Source organism: Camelus dromedarius, chromosome Y, assembly GCF_036321535.1.
Source record: "Camelus dromedarius isolate mCamDro1 chromosome Y, mCamDro1.pat, whole genome shotgun sequence".
NCBI classification, from domain to species: Eukaryota; Metazoa; Chordata; class Mammalia; order Artiodactyla; family Camelidae; genus Camelus; species Camelus dromedarius.
In genome coordinates this window covers 15,524,500-15,536,523 of record NC_087473.1, presented here as the reverse complement: position 1 = coordinate 15,536,523, position 12,024 = coordinate 15,524,500, and the positions used below count along the sequence as shown (strand labels likewise).

At 40.0% G+C, this 12,024-nt stretch overlaps 1 long non-coding RNA gene and 1 other non-coding gene across 3 annotated transcripts in view; one reads left to right on the top strand and one right to left on the bottom strand.

The window, feature by feature from the left end:
• Positions 1-12,024, top strand: part of LOC105086564 (uncharacterized) — a 482,576-nt gene that overhangs the window by 411,576 nt on the left and 58,976 nt on the right. The window lies entirely within an intron of this gene.
• On the bottom strand, positions 10,008-10,079 carry TRNAA-CGC (transfer RNA alanine (anticodon CGC)). Its single transcript has one exon. It is a non-coding gene; the product is annotated as a tRNA-Ala (tRNA).

Below are 12,024 nucleotides of genomic sequence, written 5' to 3'. Positions count from 1 at the left end.
CTTCTCATACTATTTTTTTCTTTCTCAAAATAGAGGTTGCTCACATACTGATTTGGATTGTCCCAACTTAGGTTTCTGTTGTTATTTGGGAAGAAGAGCCTGAACTCAGGTAACACCAGCTTCTACTGGGTTGAAATAATCCCGGGCTTGATGTGGGGATGACTCACCCGCGTCAGCTGTTGCTTTGAGAAGCCTTATCAGACCAGCTGCGTACTTAGCAGACTGGGGAAGGACGCCGTCGTGTGCCAGGCTTTATGTCATGTCGCTTCCTTCAAGATAATAGGTTGTCATCTGAATCAGAATAGAGTTTAAATTCTGTGATATATGTATTACTCATACATAGAATGTTACAAGGTCATTCCAGATCTTTCTGTTCTGGTCAAATTAAGTAAGGGAATGAGCTGTCCCTGGACATTAGTAGAGCGGGAGACAAAATTGTGTTTTACTTTCCAGTGTGTGTGTGTTACTCAGGAACAAATGTTGAGACGAAGATTTGAATGTGAGCAATTTATCTGGGATGTGATCTTAACAAACGTCAGTGAGAGAAAAGGGAAGTGAGACGAGGGTAGAAGCTCAGAAAAGGGTTTTCTCCAGCCAGTTATTCCTCTGGACAGCTGGACCTGAATTCCATTGCGGGTCTCTAGGAGGCAGCGCAGGACACAAACCTAGGAGTTCTCACTCCCAGGAGAAGAGGGAGCTGGAGCTGTTCGGCATCAGCCCCCGTCAGCCATCGGTTGGGGCCACTGTGGGAGGCCTTCATCCCCTGGCACTTCCGGCATGCTGTGTGCTTGGCCAGAGCGGGCTCGGGCGGCCGGACAAGGCCTTGAGCCAAGGAGACACAGATGCCAGCACTGGAAGATGGGTAGACAGACCAGAGCAGTGTTCATGAGAATCACAGGGACTAAGAAAATATGGGCAGGGTATCTGAATCAGTGTCTGTATCTGAGTGTCTGTCTTTATCCACATCTCTCTCTGTAATTGTATCTGTGTCTGTACATGCATGTAGGTATGCATATAGTCACATTCTTATTATGACTTAGTTAAAAAAAAAACGAATAAAATCTAGAATGCCCAGATTTTACAGAACACTTTTATACACAAGGCTAGATATCAGCAATACAGATTGATCCCCCCAAACTAATCATTTGTAAACTGAGTCGTATGTAAATTGGAGAAAATAAAAAAAGCATTGTGTGAAGCAACACCCAGATCAAAGGGAAAATCCTAACAGAACTGTGAGCTACCTTGCAAGTAATAAAAAGGGAAATTCGGTACGCCAAAGCCTACAACAGACCTATTTATATTTACCTAAGCTTTCGTTACTAAAATGAGAAAGACTGATTATAAATGAGCTACGTGTTCAGTGTAATAAACTAGAAAAAAATATCATTAGAAAAGCAAAATAGTTCCACAAGAAAGGAGAAAAATCAACAGCTCTTCCTAAATCCATGAGCGAGAGGAGGACACAGAGCAGACTGCCCCCAGGATCGATGGATTACCAGAGACTCAATGTGCACAAGTCTGAGAGTTAAACATTCCGGGAATAGGGGGCCAGGGTTTAGTGAGTTTACCCAGACCAGCTCAACTAGTTCCTTGCAGTAAATATTGGAGAGAAGTCCCCTCTGGATTCCAGTAGGAGGAAGGGGAGAGGAACTCAGATACATCAGGAATGAGCTGTGTGTAACTGACACCTGTAGGCTCCTTCATCCCACAGCAGGGGACACATTCCTCTCAAGTTCACAGGGAACATCGACCACGGCAAGACCCTATTCTGGGCCAAATAACACAGCTTTGTGAATTTAAAAGAATAGCAGTCATGCAATATCTGCTGTCAGGCCACAGCAGAATTGAAGTAGAAATCACTAATAGAAAGAGAACTGGAGAAAAACATATGGAGATTAAACAATACTTTTTTTTTTTTAATTTTATTGAGTTATAGTCAGTTTACAATGTTGTGTCAATTTCCAGTGTAAAGCACAATGTTTCAGTTATACATGAACATACATATATTCATTGTCACATTCTTTTTCACTGTGAGCTACCACAAGATCTTGTATATATTCCCCTGTGCTATACAGTATAATCTTGTTTATCTATTCTACAGATGCCTGTCAGAATCTACAAATTTCGAACTCCCAGTCTGTCCCTTCCCACCCCTCTCCACACTGGCAGCCACAAGTTTGTATCTATGTCTATGAGTCTGTTTCTGTTTTGTATTTATGTTCATTTTTCTTTTTTTCTTTTCTTTTTTTTGGATTGCACATATGAGCAATCTCGTATTTTTCTTTCTCTTTCTGACTAACTTCACTTCTAATGACATTCTCCAGGGACATCCATGTTGCTGCAAATGGCATTATGTTGTCATTTTTATGGCTGAATAGTATTCCATTATATAAATATACTACCTCTTCTGTATCCAGTCACCTGTTGATGGACATTTAGGCTGTTTCGATGTCTTGCCATTGTAAATAGCGCTGCTATGAACATTGGGGTGCAGGTGTCTTTTTGAAGTAGGGTTCCTTCTGGATATAAGCCCAGGAGTGGGATTCCTGGGTCATATGGTAAGTCTATTCCGAGTGTTTTGAGGAATCTCCATACTGTTTTCCACAGTGGCTGCACCAAACTGCATTCCCACCAGCATTGTAGGAGGGTTCCCTTTTCTCCACAGCCTCTCCAACATTTGTCATTTGTGGACTTTTGAATGATGGCCATTCTGACTGGTGTGAGGTGATAGCTCATTGTAGTTTCGATTTGCATTTCTCTGATAATTAGTGATACTGAGCGTTTTCTCATGTGCCTACTGATCATTTGTATTTATTCCTTGGAGAATTGCTTGTTTAGGTCTTCTGCCCGTTTTTGGATTGGGTTATTTGTTTTTTTCTTATTAAGTCATATGAGTGGCTTATATATTCTGGAAATCAAGCCTTTGTCAGTTTCATCTTTTGCAAAAATTGTCTCCCATTCCATAGGTTGTCATTTTGTTTTGCTTATGGTTTCCTTTGCTGTGCAGAAGCTTGTAAGTTTAATTAGGTCCCATTTGTTTATTCTTGCTTTTATTTCTATTGCTTTGGTAGACTGCCCTAGGAGAACATTGCTGAGGTGTATGCAAGATAATGTTTTGCCTATATTGTCTTCTAGGAGGTTTATTGTACCTTGTCGTGAATGTTTAAGTCTTTGATCCATTCTGAGTTTAACAATACTCTTGTAAATGACATGTAGATCAAAGAAGAAATCTCAAGAAGAATTTTAAAATGTTTTAACTAAATGAAAATGAAAACACAACTTACCAAAATTTGTGGCATGCCATGAAAGCAGTGCTTAGAGGGAAAAGGACAGCATTGAATGAATATTTTAGGAAAGAAGAAAGCTCTAAAATCAATAATCCAAGTTTTTACCTTAGGAAACTGGAAAATGAGGAACAAACTGGATCCAAAGTAAGCTGAAGAAAAGAAACAGAATCAGAGCAGAAATCAATGAAATTGGAAGTAAGAAATCAATAGAGCAAATCAGTGAAACCAAAAGCTAGTTTTAAAAAAAAATGAATAAAAGCAATTTTATTTGCTTTTTTCAAAAATTTTATTTTATTTGCTCTAGCCAGGCTAACTAAGAAAAGCAGAGAGGGTACAAATTAATAATACCAGAAATGAAAGAGGATCATCACTGTGGAAGGAGCAGACCCTGTGGAAATTAAAAGGAGAAGAAAGGAATTCTGTGAACAGCTCTAGGCCCACAAATATGATAACCTAGGTGAAACGGACCAATTCCTTAGAAGATAATGACCTCCCAAAACTAAGACTAGAAGGAAGAGATGATCTGCACAGACCTCTTTTATGTAAATTGAATCAATAGTGAATAACCTTCCAAAAAAGAAATGGGTTCACTACTGAATTCTACCAAACATTAAAGAAGGAACGGTAACACTGTCTCCAAGCTCGTTCTGAAGGTAGAAACAGGGACTAACTACTTCCTCAGTCATTCTGTGAGGTCCAGACAGGTATTACAAGAAACCGTTAATAAGTGTCTCTCGTGAACATAGATGCAAAATCCTCAAGAAAGTATGAGCAAGTCAAATCTACAAGAGTATAATGAGAATTATACACCGTGACCAAGTGGGATTTACCCCGGAATTGAATCCAAAGCTGGATCAACATTCAAAAACCAGTCGGTGTAATCCATGACATCAACAGGCTAAGAATGAAAAAATCACAGGGTCTGTCAGTGGATGCACAAAACGCGTTTAACAAAATCCAGCACATGTTCATGATAAAAACTCTCAGTAAACTAGGTATAGAGAGGAGTTTCCTCAACTTGATAAAAAAAAATTGAAAAAGCAAAATTAAAGAGTAAAGATAAAACTAGAAATTACTAAAGTAGTATAAATAGTAGCAATCTTAAATGTCATAAATGTATCCAAACACTATTTCTTTGAACTTAAATTTTTTTTTTCAGAAAGTTGGATGAGGGAAAATTAGACAAAGCAAAAACTGGATGAGATGAGGAGTGAGACTAGCAGTGTAATTTCAGATACCAAAGAGATGAGAAGATTTACAAGAGCATGCTTTGTGCACCTCTGTTGCAATACATATGAGAATTTTAAAGCAAATGATTGATTTCCTGAAAAACTACCCAAACTTCTTCTCAAAGAGGCAGAAAACTGAATCTACAGATAATCAAGCAAGATGCTGAAAAGGTAATTTAAAGAGATGCAAGTTTAAACAAATATACATCAGGCCCAGATGGTGTCACAGCTGAGGTCTATTTGAGATTTAGGGTACAAATCATTTCTATGTAATGTAAACTTTCCTAGGCTATAGAAAAAAAAAAACTGGGAAACAATCCAGTTTCATGATATCAGCATAATTTTAATGCTGTAACTTGCTAAGGTACAAAAAAATTGAAAAAATGTAGAATAATGTATATGATTATTGTACATGACTGGGTTCAACAATCATAAATAGATTATTAGTCAACAGAATCTAAGATATTCAAGAAGATAGCCGATATTTTAAGCCTGGGATGCAATGATGGTTAAAGACCTTTTGTTCTAGCAAACAAAAGGAGAAAACCATCTGTGTGCATTCATGGTGGCTGATGAAGGATGGCTTTTTATAAATTTAGCAGCTACTCCTAAAAAAAAAGTCTGAGGCAGGACCGGAGGACAACAACCTAACCATGAAGCAGACTAGTTACTCCCTCTTATCCTAATAAAGAGAGAAGCAATGCACAATTTCTATTAAAATCAAGATAAAAACCAGGGATGCAGGCCCTCACCACTCTTAATCAACTTTGCCTTGAAGGTTCTCGCTGAAGCACAAATGCCAGGAAAAGTAATCATTATATATACATGTTTCAAGTTACAGAGTTCAGTACGCAGTTGCTAATACTATGTATCTAAGAAATTAAAAAATTAGAAGTGTTTAAGAATGTGTAAGATAAACTGCTGAGACAAATGATACAAGTAGTCATATAGAATAAAATTTTCTCCCTATTCTGGCCATACCCCATAGAAAATAAGAAAAAATACATTGTATTCATAATAGCAGCCAAAATGATAGGATGACTAAGAAAAAATTATTGCAATATTTATACTACATACAAACGTATCTTTCTTTTCTTGGTCATCTCTACATTTATTTGTATAATACACATTGTATAATATGTAATGTATTTTTCTAATATATTTCTATGCCAATCTACTTCAATATACTATACGTTATATATTATATGTATATAATATATAAAATCAGGAGTTTTGAGTGCATGTTGAAGAGAACATAGTCTGCTTCCCCCAGCTTAGTTCACCAGGATGCAAACATTTGCATGTAAAACACTCCTGGGAAGTTAATGTCTGAGCGTCGTGGAGAGAACTGTGGCAGCTGGCTGACCGTACAGGGCAAGGAGGGCGACTGCCCGTGACCTCCTAGAAGGCGTCATGAAGGTGTTCTCCCTCTTTCTGCTTCTGTTCACTGCTGTCTTGCATTTGTAGCCACGGCATTGGCACCTGGCAGGCGAAGTCTCATTTCCCTTTTCCAGGTGGTAGAATTAAGCAGAAAGTTGTACCCAGAATCAGTGGTGGAATCTGCCCTTGAAACTCAAAAGACATTACTCCACAGGGTTGTCTTTTCTCTGTCCTGATGAAGACTTGCACTGGTCTTTTGAGGGGCTTTTTTTTTTGGTGAGTCCTATTTTAAAAATAATAATTTATGTTTTTTATTTAAATTCATTTTTGTCTATGTCATTATCTTTTAAGGAAAGAGGTAGTGCATCTGCTAATCATTTGGCATTGGACATGAGGTAGTGTTTTGGTGAAGCTTGACAACAAATGTTTCCCTCTGGAATTGCATACTCTGTCCCTTCCATTCTGAATTCCAGGGCTTTTCTCAGTTCTTAGCATTACAACATATCTCAAGGAGGTGAATATTATTATTCCCTTTTTTTCTGAAAGTTACTTCAACATGAATCTTATTGATTACATTCTTTTAGTGCACAAAGGGTTTTCTTGAAATATCATTGTGGACTTTGTGTGTTCACGTAGCCCGATGCTTCCAGACCACTACTGTCCATATAAAAGGAATGTGCACACAAACAGTTGAAGTTCTGACCAATTGTTCTAATAACTTTAACTGGAACTAATATGAAATGAATAGATAAAAAATTTTTTAAACCACTATTTTTAAAAATAGCCAAACAATAGTTCCCTCTGCCTGAAATACTCCCTAGACATGACGTAACGCCGGGAAGCCCAGGTGGGTATACTGCCCTTTCTGTGGCTGCAGAGGACGTCCCAACACTTGATGGTGTCACAAGGTTCCATGTGCGTTTTGTGACTTTTGTCACTATGCTTTGAAAGATCAGCATGGTTTGAAAAGAAAAAGAATACAAACATAAATTAAGACTCTCCAATAACACAGAATTTTTAAATGCCTTTGTTTCATATAAAAACCACGATGTGCAAATGATTTCAGATACATAATCTTTATTTTTTTCCCTTAGAATCACATGTATAATGCTGTTTCTTACCAAAAAATTTAAAAATGACCACCCTTAGACTATACGTTTAAGCTTTGCACACAGATGGGCTGAGAGATCTTTATTTGATTAATTACTGTTTCGTGTTGCTATCAAGGACAGAAACCACATGATCTGTGTAGCAGACATGTTCTTAGAGTCTAAGAATGCTTGGGGGACACAGCCAGTTTCTGCCAACGTCTACCAGAGGTTCACGTCAACGTGCTCAACAGTGTCAGGGTACTTCAGAATGCTGTGTTGTCTTGGAGCTCAGATGCATTAACAAGTTTTATGTTCTCAGTATGAGAAGGAAAATATATTCACAGGCAAGCAGACCTCAAAGCCATGCCTGCCAAAATCAGGATTTGAAAGACCCTTGAGGAAGACGTCTCACTCTACCAGTATGTCCAAACTTCGCCTTTGACTGTTCCTGTTTCACTTACTTGATGGATGATAGTTATTGTTTCAGCAAGGGTTTCAAGACAAGATGAAGTTTACTGAAGTCATCAAGGACAGCTCATCAGAACACCGAAGCGCTTCCATCCACGGGACACTGCGACGGTGATCTGGATCTTTGGGTGTGGCACACACCCCTTGATGGAGGTTAAGTAAGATGTGTTGGATTGAGGAGGATTGCTTAAGAATGGAACCACTGACATAGCAGGCTTCGTTCCAAGGCAGGGCTTCCAGTCCATCACAGACGACAGCCCTTTGGGTCCGTCACCTGGCGGGAGTGGTTTCCACATCCGGCCGTTACCGTGCTGTCTGACGCTTCCACCTAACGGGAAGGCTCTACAGACGTCGTCCTAATGCAGGCGCTCCTGAGGGTTGAGGGGTGACACAAATGTGGTTCTGTGTAGTGGAATTGGCTAAGATGCTATTGTAAGAAATTGAGCGAAATTTGGCAGAAGCCTAGAGCCAGTGGTCAGGATTCTCCTTTCATAAGAGCTTGGGGAGAGCGGTGTTGTTTTCTGGGCTTTTCTAAGGCTACCCATGCACTTGGCACACGAGTCGGTCTTTGTGTTTTGTTGGGTATCATTGCTTCAAAAATAAAGCAGGTACAGTTAACCAGTAAAGCAGTCTCAGGGCAAGAGTACCTAGAATTTATTCCTACTCAAGGCAAGTTGTTCTACATGTAACAACCATGTCCAAAGAAGTTTACTGTCCTTGGTTTTACCATAAAAAAGGAAACACATTGAGTTCTTCAGTCAGAGCAGGTATCAAGATTTTTTATTGCTACTTTTTGTGCTGAACAATGGATACAGAATAAGCGACGGGGAGGGGGAGGGTCTAGCTCCATGGCAGGTGCATGCTTAGCACCCATGAGGCCCTGGGTTCAATTCCCCCGTCCCTCCATTAAAATAAGTAAATAAACCTAATGACCTCCCCCCTCAAAAAAAAAGTCAAAATAACTTACTGGAATATTCAGATAACACTTGAATACATGCCACTGATGGAGAAAGGGCTTGTTTTCCCAAGAACCAATATTATCCCTTCCTCCATTTTTTTTTTTAATTGAGGTAGAGTCAGTTTACAATGTTGGTCGATTTCTGGTGTACAACACAATGCTTCAGTCATATGAGAGCATACGTATATTCATTTTCATATTCTTTTTCACCGTAAACTGTTGCAAGATACTGAATATAGTTCCCTGTGCTATACTGTATGAACTTGTTTATCTATTTATATATATATGAGTCAGTATCTACAGATCTCGAACTCCCAGTTTATCCCTTCCCATCCCCTTCCCCTCTGGTAACCATAAGTTTGTTTTCTATGTCTGTGAATCTGTTTCTGTTTTATAAATAAGTTCATTTGTCTCTCTCTCTTTTTTTTTTTTTTTAGATTCCATATGTAAGTGATATCATATGGTATTTGTCTTTCTCTTTCTGGCTTACTTCACTTAGTGTGATGATCTGCAGGGCCATCCGTGTTGCTGCAAATGGCATTATTTTATCATTTTTAATGGCCGAGTAGTATTCCATTGTATAAATATACCACAACTTCTTTATCCAGTCATCTGTCCACGGATATTTAGGTTGTTTCCATGTCTTGGCTATTGTAAATACTGCTGCTGTGAACATTGGGCTGCAGGTGTCTTTCTGAATTAAGGTTCCCTCTGGATATAAGCCCAGGAGTAGGATTGTTGGATCATAGTGTAAGTCTGTTTTGAGTCTTTTGTCCCTCCCTCCACTTTTATCCAGTGTTGATCCAAACTATCTTCTGGAAAATTTAATTTTTAAAGAACATGCACTATCTCTCAGCTACTTTATGAACAATAAAATAATGGGAAGAGGGAAGTCAATCTTTGTCATTCAAAATCAGCCTTCATTCGTTTTCTCTGAAGCCAACTGTTAGGACTCAATGCATCTCAACTACTCTCTTAACTGCTCATGTAGAAATAACGAAAATTGGAAGTTCTAATACTTTCTACATTGAAATCAAGCGTGTCTCTTGATCTTGAGCGGTACCTCAGGAACATCCCATGTCTCCCTCCAAATTAGTGTGATTTTTGTTCTTGGCCTCCATCTCTCCCTCTGGGGCTCCTGGGCCACAGTGAGAATCAGTCCCCCCAGCTGCTGCTGGACACATGGTACCAGCTCCACACTGGAAAGGCCGCAGAACCCCAGGAGGAAAGGGCGTTGTTGGCCACGTTCTTAATTCTTTATTGGGTCCCCTTAAACAATCTCAAAGTTTTTATCTTGAGTAGGCACTCCATTGTAGTTCAGAATAGAAGTTTAAAAAAAAAAAAGAAAACAAAAAAAGATATGCGAGGAAACAGAGCTTTGGAACATAACAGTACTTTTTACCGCCATGAAGGGGGATTTGAGTACCAGATCAAGGAGCCCCAGATGCCCACTCGCACAGAGTCAGCACGACGCCCTTCCATTCCCTGTGGCACATGCTGGTGGCCGCCATCCTGAAGGATGGAATGCCCCGTACGGATTATGTCAGAATTCAGGAGGAACTTTCTTCTCTTTGTTAATACTCTTTTTTAATGTGGGTACTGGAGATTGAACCCAGGACCTCATGCATGCGAAGCACACGCTCTACCACTGAGCTGTACCCACCGCCCCAGGGGAACCTTTTTATCTCTTCATGATTCATTGGTTCCTTCATTCATCATATAAGCATTTCCCAAAAGCTTCTTTCCTTGGAGAAATAGCTGGAGGATTGTGTCACCAAATTTGGGCAGCCCTGGACAACTCTTGTCCTGATACCAGAAGAGCTGGTGTAATTTGTGGAAATGGACGCCGCCTTAAGGCCTTCCATTTCTCGGTACCTCAAAAAGTGTCCTTCTCCCACAGGACTCACCCATCTACGAAATTAACTGCAGAATACTAAAGAGCTTTTTCTTTTTAAAATTCCCCCTGGGGGTGATTCCACAGACAGCCTTAATCTGTCTGCACTCCCTGCTGGTTGTCTGATCTGATGGTCTTCAGCATGGGGTGAAGTCCATAGGACAGCCAACATGGATGTAGAAAGAAGGTACTAGGACTTCCATTCGTATTTATTTCTACTGAAATAGTTAAGAGGGTGATTAAGTTGTATTGATTCCTAACAGTCGGCTTGGTACTGAGTCCTCGCTTGGTTGCGCGACAGATGGGCTGTGTCCTGCCCTGGGAACGTGACCTATCCTGAGGGCTAGTCAGGAGTTTGTGCAGCTTGTAGGAGCCCAGAGCCGGCTTTCACTTCCTTCCCAACTTACAGTGTCTGCTTAACATGTTAAGTACATTTGTGGCTTCTTTCATTCAGGTTCAACTAATCTAGCCCCCACAGAATGGACTTGTAGCTTAAAATTTTCCAGTAAAGGAACAGTGGATTGGAAATATTTATCCCTGTCTCTAGTCCAAGAAAACAAGATAGGAGGACAGCTGACCGTTCTCCTGTATGACCCTGGTGGAAGCATTTCATTAGCCGTATCATGGGGTCAAGACAGTGAACACTGAGTGAGATCAGACAAGCAATCGCCTGCCGGATCTGAAATCACAAAGCGCATTATTGAAGACGTGTATTTACACACACTGTTATTAGCCATGAACTTCCCTGGAGTATGTGTTACACCTGGAGATCATCGCTAATCATATGTTAAGACAGTACAATTAACAAAATAATTAAAAGTCAGCTGTCCCGGACGTTCTTAAAGCTAGTATATATTTTAATGTGAATAAAACTGACTGTGCATTATTTGTATGTAAAAATACGTGGAAAATATTTTTGCATTATAATTTGATGTTAATCTCATCCTTTCTTTAATCCAGTGTTGGTTTTACAGTGTCAATAGTATATGAATACAGTGAACGCAGGCAAATAATTTGCAAAGTAATAAATACCAACAAGTTGAAGATGAATACTTACACATTTTTACAAGTAGGTGTAAGTGAACAGAAAAATGTTTGGAGCCCCTGGCTGTGCTTGCTGGGAAAGGGGGTCTGGGAGACAGGCCCCACCGCCACCCTGGGGGTTTCAGGCACATTGTACTTTGTGATGTTACTACATTATGGTTCAGAGGAGGGCTCTTGTGTTCTTTGTAAAATGTGCCTGGTAAAGTGTAACAAAGAAATTTCCGTGAATGACTCAAAACAATTAACATCCTGCACCAAGATTTTCCAAAATGCCCCAAAGACTTCCCTGTAATAACGCCGTATTTCGGACACGAGGCTACTCCGTATCTGACAGGGAAGCTAAAGGTAGCAGTATTCACTTGTGATATAAGGAATTCTTACATGCGTTTAATTCTTACATGTATTAGGTATTTAAGAGTTTCACCCTGCTTGGGCAGGGAACGGATGCTTCCAGAAGGCTTTCTCACTCACGTGTCTGGCGGTTGAGGAAGACTGGTCATTGAGACAACAGAGGGGTCTGTCTGTTTGGCTGGGGCTTCCGCACAGGCTGGGCGCTGGGTTCCAGGAACAAGGTGAGAGAGACAGAGACAGACACAGAGACAGAGAGAGAGCAAGGGCGTGTCCCCTCTTACGACCTAGATCTGAAACTCATTTTTCTTGGTCACTTTCC